The sequence below is a fragment of the Coregonus lavaretus genome (assembly GCF_964263955.1).
Source record: "Coregonus lavaretus genome assembly, chromosome: 25".
NCBI classification, from domain to species: Eukaryota; Metazoa; Chordata; class Actinopteri; order Salmoniformes; family Salmonidae; genus Coregonus; species Coregonus lavaretus.
The window spans coordinates 41520036-41535584 of NC_140012.1; the positions used below are offsets into that span (position 1 = coordinate 41520036).

The window sequence follows — 15549 nt, forward strand, 5'->3', positions numbered from 1 at the left end:
CCCATCTCTTCATGTACAATTTGACAACTAACAGGCCTAATATTGTCACTCATCAGATTGTCAATTTAATCTTGACTATAGGCTAACTCTTATTATGCGTGAAATAAGGTTTTGGTATAGTTTAGGTATAGTTTGGATGGGCCGGCTGTGCAGGCTGACTGGCATCATTTGTTTCCAGCTCATCAACTTGGATAGAGTCAAGGATACAGTGCATTCGAAAAGTATTCAGATCCCTTCCCTTTTTCAACATTTTGTTACGTTACAGCCTTATTCTAAAATGGATCAAAGAAATAAAAATAATCATCAATATACACACAATGTACACTGCTCTTTAATTATTTGTTACTTTTATTTATTTATTTTTTCTTTCTTAAAACTGCATTGTTGGTTAAGGGCTTGTAAGTAAGCATTTCACTGTAAGGTCTACACCTGTTGTATTCGGCACATGTGACAAATAACATTTGATTTGACTATACCCCATAATGACAAAACGAAAACAGGTTTTTAGAAATGTTTTCAAATGTTTTCAAATGTATAAAAAATAAATAAATACCTTATTTACATAATTATTCAGACCCTTTGATATGAGACTCAAAATTTAGCTTAGGTGCATCCTGTTTCCATTGATCATCCTTGAGAAGTTTCTACAACTTGATTGGAGTCCACCTGTGGTAAATTAAATTGATTGGACATGATTTGAAAAGGCACACACCTGTCTATATAAAAGGTCCCACAGTTGACAGTTCGTGTCAGAGCAAAAACCAAGCCATGAGGTTGAAGGAATTGTCCGTAGAGCTCCGAGACAGGATTGTGTCGAGGCACAGATCTGGGGAAGGGTACCAAAACATTTCTGCAGCATTGAAGGTCCCCAAGAACACAGTGGCCTCCATCATTCTTAAATTAAATACGTTTGTAACCACCAAGACTCTTCCTAGAGCTTGCCGCCCGGCCAAACTGAGCAATCGGGGGAGAAGGGGCCTGGTCAGGGAGGTGACCAAGAACCCGATGGTCACTCTGACAGAGCTCTAGAGTTCATCTGGGAAGATGGGAGAACCTTCCAGAAGGACAACCATCTCTGCAGCACTCCACCAATCAGGCCTTTATGGTAGAGCGGCCAGACGGAAGCCACTCCTCAGTAAAAGGCACATGACAGCCCGCTTGGAGTTTGCCAAAAGGTACCTAAAAGACTCTCAGACCATGAGAAACAAGATTCTCTGGTCTGATGAAACCAAGATTGAACTCTTTGGACAGAATGGCAAGCGTCACATCTGGAGGAAACCTGGCACCATCCCTACGGTGAAGCATGGTGGTGGCAGCATCATGCTGTGGGGATGCTTTTCAGCGGCAGGGACTGGGAGACTAGTCAGGATCGAGGAAAAGATTAACGGAGCAAAGTACAGTGAGATCCTTGATGAAAACCTGCTCCAGAGCGCTCAGGACTTCAGACTGGGGCGAAGGTTCACCTTCCAACAAGACAACAACCCTAAGCACACAGCCAAGACAATGCAGGAGTGGCCCAGCCATAGCCCGGACTTGAAACCGATCGAACATCTCTGGAGAGACCTGAAATTAGCTGTGCAGCGACACTCCCCATCCAACCTGACAGAGCTCGAGAAGATCTGCAGAGAAGAATGGGAGAAACTCCCCAAATACAGGTGTGCCAAGCTTGTAGCGTCATACCCAAGAAGACTGCAACACATAGCATGTTTTCGTTTTCCTTAAAATACATTTGATTAGTAATAGATTTACAGTAAATAAAACAGTACTTTAACAGCTTATTTTTACAAAGTAAAACATAAAAGAGAATGGTATCAACCTGCAAGGCGTGCGGTCCAATTATTAACATGAGCGCCAACGCTGATAAATAGGCATGAACACAACTTCATCATTACACTATTGATGTTCTAAATGAAATCAGTCTCTTCACCCTCATCGTTCATTTAGGCCTCATTTAAATTCAATTGTGAAGTAACTTGCACAAGTATCACCCATTCCATCCATTTGCCATTCATTCAATGGGCTGTCATCATTTGCTTCGCTGGATAGAGTCAAGGATGTTTTGCATTATTCTAAAGGCCTACTGCAACATGTAACACGTTTTAGTTTCCCTGACAATACATTTGATTACTAATAGAGTTATAGTAAATAAAGCAGTCCCATGAGAGCTTATTTTTACAAAGTAAAACATAAAAGGGAAATGGTATCAACCCACAAGGAACGCGGTCAAATTATTTGCTGCTGATAAATAGGCATAACACAATGTCACGCCCTGACTCAGGGGACGCTTATATGTTGAGTCAGGGTGTGTATATTCTCTGTTGTGTGTTTTCTATGTTTGTATTCTAGTATGTGTAGTTCTATGTTGGCCGGTGTGGTTCCCAATCAGAGGCAGCTGTCGTTCGTTGTCTCTGATTGGGGTCCATACTTAGGCAGCCTATTGGCACTAGTGGGTTGTGGGATCTTGTTCCGTGTAAGGTATGTTGTTTGTGTCTACCTTGGACGTCACGTTTCGTTTAGTTTGTTGTTTTGTCGTTGTGTTTATTCGTTATAATAAACATGTATGCATATCACGCTGCGCCTTGGTCCGTCCCGTCCTTCAACGAACGTGACACACAAACTCATCATTACACTATTGTCTTTCTAAATTAAATCAGCCTCTTCACCCTCCTTATCATTCAGTTAGGCCTAACTTAAATTCAATTGTGAAGTAAGGTGCACAATTATTGATCATTTATCGATTTGTCATTCATTCAGTGAGGAGAGAGAGACGCATTAGCGCCTGGCTGGGTAGCAACATCCTACAGCACATTGTCTTTGCGGATTAAGTTAGGAATAGGTGTAAAAAAAAGGTAAAATGGCTAAATACTATACTATATATTTATATTTGTGATTTCAAAATTCTGACAAATGAGCAGTGTAAAATACAAATATTTAGGAAAAGTCAGGGAAGGAGCAGGACATAGCTTTTTTGTGGGGCTGATTTAGTTTACTTACAAAATCAAACGTCAGTGGCCGTTGGCCTATGGCAGTTCTAGTGTTAATGCTTCATGCATTCTATGTCTGGACGTGTGTGTTAGAAAAGGTGTTTGGTCCATGGCAATGCATTTGTTGATTTGTGTTTACTGTAGGCTATATACACTGAGAGTGCAAAACATTAAGAACACCTGCTATTTCCATGACATAGACTGACCAGGTGAATCCAGGTGAAAGCCATGATCCCTTATTGATGTCACCTGTTAAATCCACTTCAATCAGTGTAGATTAAGGGGAGGAGACAGGTTAAAGAAGGATTTATAAGCCTTGAGACAATTGAGACATGGATTGTGTATGTGTGCATTTCAGAGGGTGAATGGGCAAGACAAAATAGTCAAAGTGCCTCTGAACGGGGTATGGTAGTACGTGCCAGGCGCACCGGTTTGTGTCAAGAACTGCAACGCTGCTAGGTTTTTCATGCTCAACCGTTTCCTGTGTGTGTCAAGAAAGGTCCACCACACAAAGGACATCCAGCCAAGTTGACATAACTGTGGGAAGCATTGGAGTCAACATGGGTCAGCATCCCTGTGGAACGCTTTCAACACCTGGTAGAGTCCATGCCCCGACAAATTGAGGCTGTTCTGAGGGCAAAAGGGGTGGTGCAACTCAATATTAGGAAGGTGTTCCTAATATTTGTTATACTCAGTGGCCAGTTTATTGGTTACACCACCCTGTTCACGAAAATGGTTCGCTCCTACAGACAGTGAGCCACATTGCTGTGGCTTGCTATATAAAGCAGGCAGACAGGCATTGAGTCATTCAGTTACTGTTCGATTTAACGTTAGAATGGTCAAAACGAGTGAACTAAGTGACTTTGAGTGTGGTATGATCGTCGTGCCAGGTGTGCCGGTTCCAGTATCTCAGAAACGGCCGCCCTCCTGGGCTTTTCATGCACAACAGTGTCTAGGGTTTACAGAGAACGGTGCGACAAACAAAAAACATCCAGTCAGTGGCAGTCCTGTGGGTGAAAACAGCTCGTTGATGAGAGGTCGAAGGAAAATGGTAAGAATGGTGCAAGCTAACAGGCGGGCCACAAACAGGCAAATAACGGCGCAGTACAACAGTGGTGTGCAGAACGGCATCTCGGAACGCACAACTCGTCTGTCTTTCTCACGGATGGGCTATTGCAGCAGACGACCACATCGGTGATGCTTTCTAAACTTGAAATGTGAGGGTCCATTAGAGAAGAGAAGGGCCACAGTGTGGTTTCAGTTGTTGGGTTGTAATTTGAAATACTTGCTACACCAGAAGTTAATGGTTATATGTGGAGGAATGTATATGTTGGGCTCAATGGAGGTTGGATAATAGCCATGGCCTTAGAATGTTACTAAGTAAGGGAAGGCAATCACATGGCTGCGGTCACTGATGAGGGTGGATAGCTGTGGATTAGTGAGGAATGGGGGCCGAAGTCAGGTCAGGTCACATTAAGGGAGAAGGAACAGTTTATTACCCACATCACTTAACTTCCTGCCTTGCAACATAGATGTCATGTTTAGAGAAGAGGAGGAGACCCCCCCCCCAAAGTGGGGTATATATACTTGTGCTGGTGGGAACATGTATTTGTCCTTCAGCTGTTTGACCCATTGGGTGAATAAACTTGGTTTGAGCTTCTCTTAATGGTCCTTGAGTTTTTACTCTGTTTTGTCAGAATCTAACAACGGGTTCCACTCCTATCAGCTATAAACAAGAAGAAGCAGCTCCAGTGGGCACGCGATCACCAACACTGGACAATTGAGGAGTGGAAAAACATTGCCTGGTCCGACGAATCCTGGTTCCTGTTGCGTCATGCTGATGTCAGAGTCAGGATTTGGTGTAAGCAGCATGAGTCCATGGTCCCATCCTGCCTGGTGTCAACGGTACAGGCTGGTGGCGGTGGTGTAATGGTGTGGGAAATGTTTTCCTGGCACACGTTAGGTCCCTTGATACCATTTGAATCTATGCCCCGAAGATTTCAGGTTGTTCTGGAGGCAAAGGGGGGCTCCGACCCGGTACTAGATGGTGTACCTAATATACTGGCCGCTGAGTGTACGTTTGAGTAGCTGATATCAATCGAGTTACTAGTACTTTTGAAAGATATCAATGGAAAATGGTGTGTGTGTGGTTGTGCAGGCAGGCAGATGTGATAAGGTGATAAACGGGGGCCTACTTCTCCAGGGACTTGAGGATGTAGCTGTAGTTGTTGTGGAGGAAGATGGCACTCAGAGCAGAGTCCTCGTACACCTTGGATTTACTGAGAAGATTGAGCTGCCGGTTCCCCAACACTTTACCTGAGAGAGAACCAAAACAGAATAAAACATTTGTACTAGAAACTGTGCTTGGTTGGTTCAAATAATATACACATTTGAGTCATCTAGTTATGAAGGTATAAGATACTGTAAGATAAATAAGATCAACTTTATTGTCCTGTAGGGGACGTTTGTCTTGGAGAAAAGTGAAATAATGTGACAAAGAAAGATACATGTGACCAAAACAATTCAAAGCTCTGTCCTTTATATACTTAGTGTACATTTGTATTACATGTAGCATGTCTATTTACTTCAACTCTTTTACCAAATAGGGCTATCTTCTGTATACCCCCCCTACCTTGTCACAACACAACTGATTGGCTCAAACGCATTGAGAAGGAAAGGCATTCCAGGTGACTATCTCATGAAGCTGGTTGAGAGAACGCCAAACGTGTGCAAAGCTGTCATCAAGGCAAAGTGTGGCTACTTCGAAGAATCGCAAATAGAAAATATATTTTTATTTGTTTAACACTTTCTTTGGTTACTACATGATTCCATATGTGTTATTTCGTAGTTTTGATGTCTTCACTATTATTCTACAATGTAGAAAATAGTAAAAATAAAGAAAAACCCTTGAATGAGTAGGTGTGCCCAAACCTTTGACTTGTACTGTCGATTTACTTAAAGGTAGACTCAGCAAGATGACATAGATGCACAAAGTAAACAGCAGTGTGGGTACATTTCCACAACAACTAAGAGCGTTGAAGCGTGAGGCTAAACTTCTCCGCTGTTTTGGTCCCGTAGCAACCATGTCGTAGCAGCGTGAAGCGAACCAGTGCGCATGCGCAGATACTCTGTGTGACAGCAAAGTCTTACATCGCGATATCTGCGGTGATATTGAGATGAGCGAGATGCAACACTTCACAGCATGGTAGCCAGGGCACCAAAACAGCTGAGAAGTTGAGCCTTGCGCTTCAGCGATCTTAGTTGCTGCGTAAATTGAACCACGATGCTGTTTACTTTCTTAATCTACGTCATATCGCTGAATCTTCCTTTAATTAAGGTCTTCATTTTCTTCATAAACTAACATATGATATGTACTTATGGTATGTACTTATGGTATGTACTTATGGTATGTACGTATGGTATGTACTTACGGTATGTACTTACAGTATGTACTTATGGTATGTACTAACGGTATGTACTTCTGCATCTTTACTTCCTGAACTTACATATGTAGGTGCTGAGAAGTCTCCTGCTGAACTCAGAGCTGTAGCTGATGGCTGACGAACTGGTCTCTGTAGATGGTAAAACAGTGTTAACATAAGATCTATCTATAATCTTTGAGTTACATAATCCACTGTGTGACTGCTAATCCATCAACTGGGATATAATATCATCAAAATCACCTTTCAGTTCATCTCCCTTGATCTCTTTTGGGACTTAAATTATTACATTTTCTATTCCTGTTCAAATACCTTCTTTCATTAGAAGCGAAAGTTCAATTGACTCAAAATAAATGGGAGAGAGAATTCGACTAGATGGCTATTTCCATGGTAATGTCAGAACGCAATTTCCATTATACTGCAAGCAGCTTCAGTAGCATGATCCATGTTCCACTGCAATACCAATACACATACTTATTATTGATGTATTTATGTCAATGGGTTTTCTGTAACATTGTTACCCATCCATGAACTAAATCATATACAAAGTGTTGATGGGAGACCTTAGACCATTCATTCATACATTCAGAAACAGTCTAGTTATTAATGACTCTGTCCTTCCCCACTCCTCTGTCCTTCCCCAGTCCTCTGTCCTTCCCCAGTCCTCTGTCCTTCCCCACTCCTCTGTCCTTCCCCACTCCTCTGTCCTTCACCACTCATCTGTTCTTCCCCACTCCTCTGTCCTTCCCCACTCCTCTGGTACTGATGCACCTGTGAAACCCGTCTTGTCTTTGCTTACCTCTGGGTTCTAGAGGGATATTCTTACCTCTGTGTTCTAGAGGGATATTCTTACCTCTGGGTTCTAGAGGGATATTCTTACCTCTGTGTTCTAGAGGGATATTCTTACCTCTGTGTTCTAGAGGGATATTCTTACCTCTGTGTTCTAGAGGGATATTCTTACCTCTGGGTTCTAGAGGGATATTCTTACCTCTGGGTTCTAAAGGGATATTCTTACCTCGGGGTTCTAGAAGGTAATTCTTACCTAGGGGTTCTAAATGGTAACTCTTACCTCTGAGTTCTAGAGGGATATTCTTACCTCTGGGTTCTAGAGGGATATTCTTACCTCTGGGTTCTAGAGGGATATTCTTACCTCTGGGTTCTAGAGGGATATTCTTACCTCTGTGTTCTAGAGGGATATTCTTACCTCTGGGTTCTAGAGGGATATTCTTACCTCTGGGTTCTAGAGGGATATTCTTACCTCGGGGTTCAAGAAGGTAATTCTTACCTAGGGGTTCTAAAGGGTAACTCTTACCTCTGAGTTCTAGAAGGATATTCTTACCTCTGGGTTCTACAGGGATATTCTTACCTCGGGGTTCTAAAGGGATATTCTTACCTCGGGGTACTAGAGGGATATTCTTAACTCAGGGTTCTAGAAGGATATTCTTACCTCGGGGTTCTAAAGAGATATTCTTAACTCAGGGTTCTAGAAGGATATTCTTACCTCGGGGTTCTAAAGAGATATTCTTAACTCAGGGTTCTAGAAGGATATTCTTACCTCGGGGTTCTAAAGAGATATTCTTAACTCAGGGTTCTAGAAGGATATTCTTACCTCGGGGTTCTAAAGAGATATTCTTAACTCAGGGTTCTAGAAGGATATTCTTACCTCAGGGTTCTAAAGAGATATTCTTAACTCAGGGTTCTAGAAGGATATTCTTACCTCGGGGTTCTAAAGAGATATTCTTAACTCAGGGTTCTAGAAGGATATTCTTACCTCGGGGTTCTAAAGAGATATTCTTAACTCAGGGTTCTAGAAGGATATTCCTACCTCTGGGTTCTAAAGAGATATTCTTAACTCAGGGTTCTAGAAGGATATTCTTACCTCGGGGTTCTAAAGAGATATTCTTAACTCAGGATTCTAGAAGGATATTCTTACCTTCGGGGTTCTAAAGAGATATTCTTAACTCAGGGTTCTAGAAGGATATTCTTACCTCAGGGTTCTAAAGAGATATTCTTACCTCAGGGTTCTAGAAGGATATTCTTACCTCGGGGTTCTAAAGGGATATTCTTACCTCAGGGTTCTAAAGGGATATTCTTACCTCTGGGTTCTACAGGGATATTCTTACCTCGGGGTTCTAGAGGGATATTCTTACCTCTGCGATCTAGAGTGATATTCTTACCTCTGGGTTCTAGAGGGATATTCTTACCTCTGGGTTCTAGAGGGATATTCTTACCTCTGGGTTCTAGAGGGATATTCTTACCTCTGGGTTCTAGAGGGATATTCTTACCTCTGGGTTCTAGAGGGATATTCTTACCTCTGGGTTCTAGAGGGATATTCTTACATAGGGGTTCTAAAGGGTAACTCTTACCTCTGAGTTCTAGAAGGATATTCTTACCTCTGGGTTCTACAGGGATATTCTTACCTCAGGGTTCTAAAGAGATATTCTTAACTCAGGGTTCTAGAAGGATATTCTTACCTTGGGGTTCTAAAGAGATATTCTTACCTCAGGGTTCTAGAAGGATATTCTTACCTCGGGGTTCTAAAGGGATATTCTTACCTAGGAATTCTAAAGGGATATTCTTACCTCAGGGTTCTAAAGGGATATTCTTACCTCAGGGTTCTAAAGGGATATTCTTACCTCAGGGTTCTAAAGGGATATTCTTACCTCTGGGTTCTACAGGGATATTCTTACCTCAGGGTTCTAGAAGGATATTCTTACCTCAGGGTTCTAAAGTGTAATTCTTACCTAGGGGTTCTAAAGGGATATTCTTACCTCAGGGTTCTAAAGGGATATTCTTACCTCGGGGTACTAGAGGGATATTCTTACCTCTGGGTTCTACAGGGATATTCTTACCTCAGGGTTCTAGAAGGATATTCTTACCTCAGGGTTCTAAAGTGTAATTCTTACCTCAGGGTTCTAGAGGGATATTCTTACCTCAGGGTTCTAGAGGGATATTCTTACCTCAGGGTTCTAGAGGGATATTCTTACCTCAGGGTTCTAAAGGGATATTCTTACCTAGGGGTTCTAGAAGGTAATTCTTACCTAGGGGTTCTAAAGGGTAACTCTTACCTCTGAGTTCTAGAAGGATATTCTTACCTCTGGGTTCTACAGGGATATTCTTACCTCTGGGTTCTAAAGAGATATTCTTACCTCAGGGTTCTAGAAGGATATTCTTACCTCAGGGTTCTAAAGGGATATTCTTACCTAGGAATTCTAAAGGGATTTTCTTACCTCAGGGTTCTGAAGGGATATTCTTACCTCAGGGTTCTAGAGGGATATTCTTACCTCTGGGTTCTATAGGGATATTCTTACCTCAGGGTTCTAGAAAGATATTCTTACCTCAGGGTTCTAAAGGGATATTCTTACCTCAGGGTTCTAAAGGGATATTCTTACCTCAGGGTTCTACAGGGAGAAGTCTTTTGGACCTAGACTTGGCACTCCGGTACCGCTTGCCGTGCGGTAGCAGAGAGAACAGTCTATGACTAGGGTGGCTGGAGTCTTTGACAATTTTGAGGGCTTTCCTCTGACACCGCCTGGTATAGAGGTCCTGGATGGCAGGAAGCTTGGCCCCAGTGATGTACTGGGCCGTACGCACTACCCTCTGTAGTGCCTTGCGGTCGGAGGCCAAGCAGTTGCCATACCAGGCGGTGATGCAACCAGTCAGGATGCTCTCGATGGTGCAGCTGTAGACTTTTTTGAGGATCTGAGGACCCATGCCAAATCTTTTCAGTCTCCTGAGGGGGATTGAGGATGTTCTGAGGGGCAAAGGGATGCAACTCAATATTAGGAAGGTGTCCTTAATGTTTGGTATACTTAGTGCCTTCGGAAAGTATTCATACCCCTTGACTTTTTCCACATTTTGTAAAGTTACAGCTTTATTCTAAAATGGATTAAATATGATATTTTTTTGCAATCCACACAAAATACCCCAAAATGAAAAAGCGAAACCAGGTTTAGACATTTTAGCAAATGTATTACAAATAAAAACAGAAACACCTTATTTACATAAGTATTCAGACCCTTTGCTATGCGACTCGAAATTGAGCTCAGGTGCATTCTGTTTCCATTGATCATCCTTAAGATGTTTCTACAACTTGATTGGAGTGCACCTGTGGTAAATTCAATTGATTGGAGATTATTTGGAAAGGCACACACCTGTCTATATAAGGTCCCACAGTTGACAGTGCATGTCAGAGCAAAAACCAAGCCATGAGGTCAAAGGAATTGTCCGTAGAGCTCAGAGACAGGACTGTGACGAGGCACAGATCTGGGGAAGGGTACCAAAAAATGTCTGCAGCATTGAATGTGATATTTCATTGAAGGTCCCCAAGAACACAGTGGCCTCCATCATTCTTAAATAGAAGAAGTTTGGAACCACCAAGATTCTTCCTAGAGCTGGCCGCCCGGGGAAACTGAGCAATCAGGGGAGAAGGGCCTTGGTCAGAGAGGTGACCAAGAACCCGATGGTCACTCTGACAGAGCTCCAGAGTTCATCTGTGGAGATGGGAGAACCTTCCAGAAGGACAGCCATCTCTGCAGCACTCCACCAATCAGGCCTTTATGGTAGAGTGGCGGAAGCCACTCCTCAGTAAAAGGCACATGACAGCCCGCTTGGAGTTTGCCAAAAGGCACCTAAAGACTCTCAAACATGAGAACGAACATTCTCTGGTCTGATGAAACCAAGATTGAACTCTTTGGCCTGAATGCCAAGCGTCACGTCTGGAGGAAACCTGGCACCATCCCTACGGTGAAGCATGGTGGTGGCAGCATCATGCTGTGGGGTAGTTTTTCAGCGGCAGGGACTGGGAGACTAGTCAGGATCAAGGCAAAGATGAACGGAGCAAAGTACAGAGAGATCCTTGATAAAAACCTGCTCCAGAGCGCTCAGGACCTCAGACTGGGGCGAAGGTTCACCATCCAACAGGACAACGACCCTAAGCACACAGCCAAGACAACGCAGGACTGGCTTCAGGACAAGTCTCTGAATGTCCTTGAGTGGCCCAGCCAGAACCCGGACTTGAACCCGATCGAACATCTCTGGAGAGACCTGAAAAAAGCTGTGCAGCAACGCTCCACATCCAACCTGACAGAGCTTGAGAGGATCTTCAGAAAGGAATGGGAGAATCTCCCCAAATACAGGTGTGCCAAGCTTGTAGCGTCATACCCAAGAAGACTCGAGGCTGTAATCGCTGCCAAAGGTGCTTCAGAAAAGTACTGAGTAAAGGGTCTGAATACTTATGTAAATGTGATATTTCTAAAAACCAGTTTTTGCTTTGTCATTATGGGGTATTGTGTGTAGATTGATGAGGATTCTTTTATTTTTTAATCAATTTTAGAATAAGGCTGTAATGTAACAAAATGTGGAAAAAGTCAAGGGGTATGAATACTTTGCACTGTATATGGGGTGTATAGGGCAGGGATGTCAAACTAATTTTGTCCCGGGGACCGCATTCGGTCTTCACCACACTGAAAATTGGTTATATTTCTTCGCCATCAAAATAAAATAAAAAATAGACCTCTACTCATCGTTTTTGGAATTTTCGATGCTATCTAGCTTTCATTTTGGTGATTATTAGAGAGCTGGAGACAGTCGTGAAACTGTATGAATGTAGGTCCATTATCATTTCTACACAGTTTTCGATTTGGTTTGAGTCATTTATAAAGCAGGCATATGTTTGACACCCCTGGTCCAGGGGCTCCCCGTATGTTTGACACCCCTGGTCCAGGGGCTCCCCGTATGTTTGACACCCCTGGTCTAGGGGCTCCCCGTATGTTTGACACCCCTGGTCCAGGGGCTCCCCGTATGTTTGACACCCCTGGTCTAGGGGCTCCCTCTAGAGGCAGAAAAAGGCAGTAGCGATGGAGAGGAAGAGGAAGAGGTATGGTCAAGACAGCAGCACATAAGAGGAAGTTAAAGACACAGGCGGAGGAAGTAGGACCAGAAAGAACTCTGGCGGAGAGAAATGCTGATGAGACGTAACTGGACAGGAAATCTAGTTTCTAGTACAAAAATCAGTTGGTGGATACATGGGACTTCTCCTATGGTCTACTACTGTTTCAGAACAGACAAACATTAAACAGAGGCTAGTGGTCACTAACAGGAGAGCAGGGCAGTGTCCCAAATGGCACCTTATTCCCTATATAGTGAATAGGGTGCCGTCTGGGATGGGCCCCAGGCCCTGGATGGTCCACTAAGCCCTCCCTACCTTGAGAGGTCAGCATGGCTCCAGCAGTCTCCAGGAAGTCCAGCAGCTGCTGAAGGAACAGGATGGGGACGAGAAAGAGACCAGGGTGAACTGAGGTAAGGGATGAAGGGATGTGACAGCAACGTATACCACTATTTAAACTCCAGATTGGATGTCAAGAGGGATGGTGTTGGTTTACGTTGCTGGTGAGCTCATGGACCGTTCCATCCTTGGGCATGTTGTACTCCTTGTCAGGGTCATTCTGTAATAGAAAAGAGAGATAGACAACACTAGGAGATGCTGTACATACAGAGAGAACAGTTTGTTAATGGGTTCAAGCTGTGTATAGTAGGGTGGACAGAGCTAAGCGGTGATGGATGGAGGGTAGTAGTTCTTTCATTTACCATTTTTGTCATTAACCTCTACAGGATCGGTGTCCCGTATATGGGACGGTTGAGCTAACGTGCGCTCATGTGATTAGCATGACTGTTGTGAGTAACAGCAAACTTTCCAGGACTTAGACATATCTTAGATGGGCAGAAAGGGAGTATGTAAACTTACATTTTGTATTACCATATCATTTTTGTAAGTTCTCTATAGTTATGTACTTGAAAATGTATCAATTGACCAATTCGGCACATTTGGACAGACTTGATAAAAAATTGTCCAGTATTGCAACGCTTCACTGGATCTATCTGAAACTTTGCGCACACACTGCTAAATTGCGCCTAAACTGCAATATTATATTGTGGCCTTTCTCTTGCATTTCAAAGATGATGGAACCCAAAAGAAATAGAAAACGCATGATTTTTTGTTTGTATTATCTTTTACCAGATCTAATGTGTTATATTCTCCTACATTAATTTCACATTTCCACTAACTTCAAAGTGTTTCCTTTCAAATGGTATCAAGAATATGCATATGCTTGCTTCAGGTCCTGAGCTACAGGCAGTTAGATTTGGGTATTTCATTTTAGACGAAAATTGAAAAAAAGGGTGTGATCCTTAAGAGGTTTTAAGCAGATGATCCTACACTACTGGTCAAAAGTTTTAGAATGACCTACTCATTCAAGGGTTTTTCTTTATTTTTACTAGTTTCTACATTGTAGAATAATAGTGAAGACATCAAAACTATGAAATAACACATATGGAATCAAGTAGTAACCAAAAAAAGTGTTAAACAAATCAAAATATATTTTATATTTGAGATTCTTCAAAGTAGCCACACTTTGCCTTGATGACAGCTTTGGACACGCTTGGCGTTCTCTCAACCAGCTTCATGAGGTAATCACCTGGAATGCATTTCAATTAACAGGTGTGCCTTCTTAAAAGTTAATTTGTGGAATTGCTTTCCTTCTTAATGCGTTTGAGCCAATCAGTTGTGTTGTGATAAGGTAGGGGTGGTATACAGAAGATAACCAACCCTATTTGGTAAAATACCAAGTCCATATTATGGCAAGAACAGCTCAAATAAGCAAAGAGAAATGACAGTCCATCATTACTTTAAGACATGAAGGTCAGTCAATCCGGAACATTTCAATAACTTTGAAAGTTTCTTCAAGTGCAGTCGCAAAAACCATCAAGCGCTATGATGAAACTGTCTCTCATGAGGACCGCCACAGGAACGGAAGACCCAGAATTACCTCTGCTGCAGAGGATAAGTTCATTAGAGTTACCAGCCTCAGTAATTGCAGCCCAAATAAATGCTTCACAGAGTTCAAGTAACAGACACATCTCAACATCAACTGTTCAGAGGAGACTGCGTGAATCAGGCCTTCATGGTCGAATTGCTGCAAAGAAACCACTACTAAAGGACACCAATAAGAAGAAGAGACTTGCTTGGGCCAAGAAACACGAGCAATGGACATTAGACCGGTGGAAATGTGTCCTTTGGTCTGGAGTCCAAATTGGAGATTTCTGGTTCCAACCGCTGTGTCTTTATGAGACGCGGTGTGGGTGAACAGATGATCTCTGCATGTGTACTTCTCACCGTAAAGCATGGAGGAGGATGAGTTATGGTGTGGGGGTGCTTTGCTGGTGACACTGTCTGTGATTTATTTAGAATTCAAGGCACACTTAAACAGCATGGCTACCACAGCATTCTGCAGCAATACGCCATCCCATCTGGTTTGAGCTTAGTGGGACTATCATTTGTTTTTCAACAGGACAATGACCCAACACACCTCCAGGCTGTGTAAGGACTATTTTACCAAGAAGGAGAGTGATGGAGTGCTGCATCAGATGACCTGGCCTCCACAATCCCCTGACCTCAACCAAATTGAGATGGTTTGGGATGAGTCGGACGGCAGAGTGAAGGAAACGCAGCCAACAAGTGCTCAGCATATGTGGGAACTCCTTCAAGACTGTTGGAAAATAATTCCAAGTGAAGCTGGTTGAGAGAAAGCCAAGAGTGTGCAAAGCTGTCATCAAGGCAAAGGGTGGCTATTTGAAGAATCTCAAATATAAAATATATTTAGATTTCTTTAACACTTTTTTGGTTACTACATGATTCCATTGTGTTATTTCATAGTGTTGGTGTCTTCACTATTATTCTACAATGTAGAAAATAGTAAAAATAAAGAAAAACCCTTGAATGAGTAAGTGTTCTAAAACTTTTGACCGGTTGTGTAAATATATGTTTGTTTAATGTGTATTTTATATTGTATCATACAGGGCGCATTTGGAAAAGAGTCCTAGGCCTCAATATGTCTTCCCTGTGAAAATAAAGGTTAAATAAACGTTTTTTAAACATGTGACCTGACCTGTGAGTCTCTTTCTCGCTCTGAACTCTCACCCCTCTCTGATGATCCTGTCGGTGTCCTTGGCTATATGGTAGTAACTGATGACATGGGGTCCAGGCAGGACAGGGTCTTATCCACGTTCTCCTGAAGCCTCTGTAGGTTCTCTGTCTGCTTGTGTACTGGGATGATGGAGTTCTCCAG

The 15549-nt window shown here is 42.7% G+C and overlaps 1 long non-coding RNA gene across 1 annotated transcript; it reads right to left on the reverse strand.

Moving 5' to 3' along the window:
• Positions 1-2493: 2493 nt before the first annotated feature.
• On the reverse strand, positions 2494-12678 carry LOC311101007. Its single transcript, XR_014609866.1, has 4 exons — positions 12630-12678; positions 9817-10178; positions 6491-6556; positions 2494-5300 (listed from the first exon to the last, which is right to left on the reverse strand). It is a non-coding gene; the product is annotated as an uncharacterized lncRNA (long non-coding RNA).
• Positions 12679-15549: the final 2871 nt, after the last annotated feature.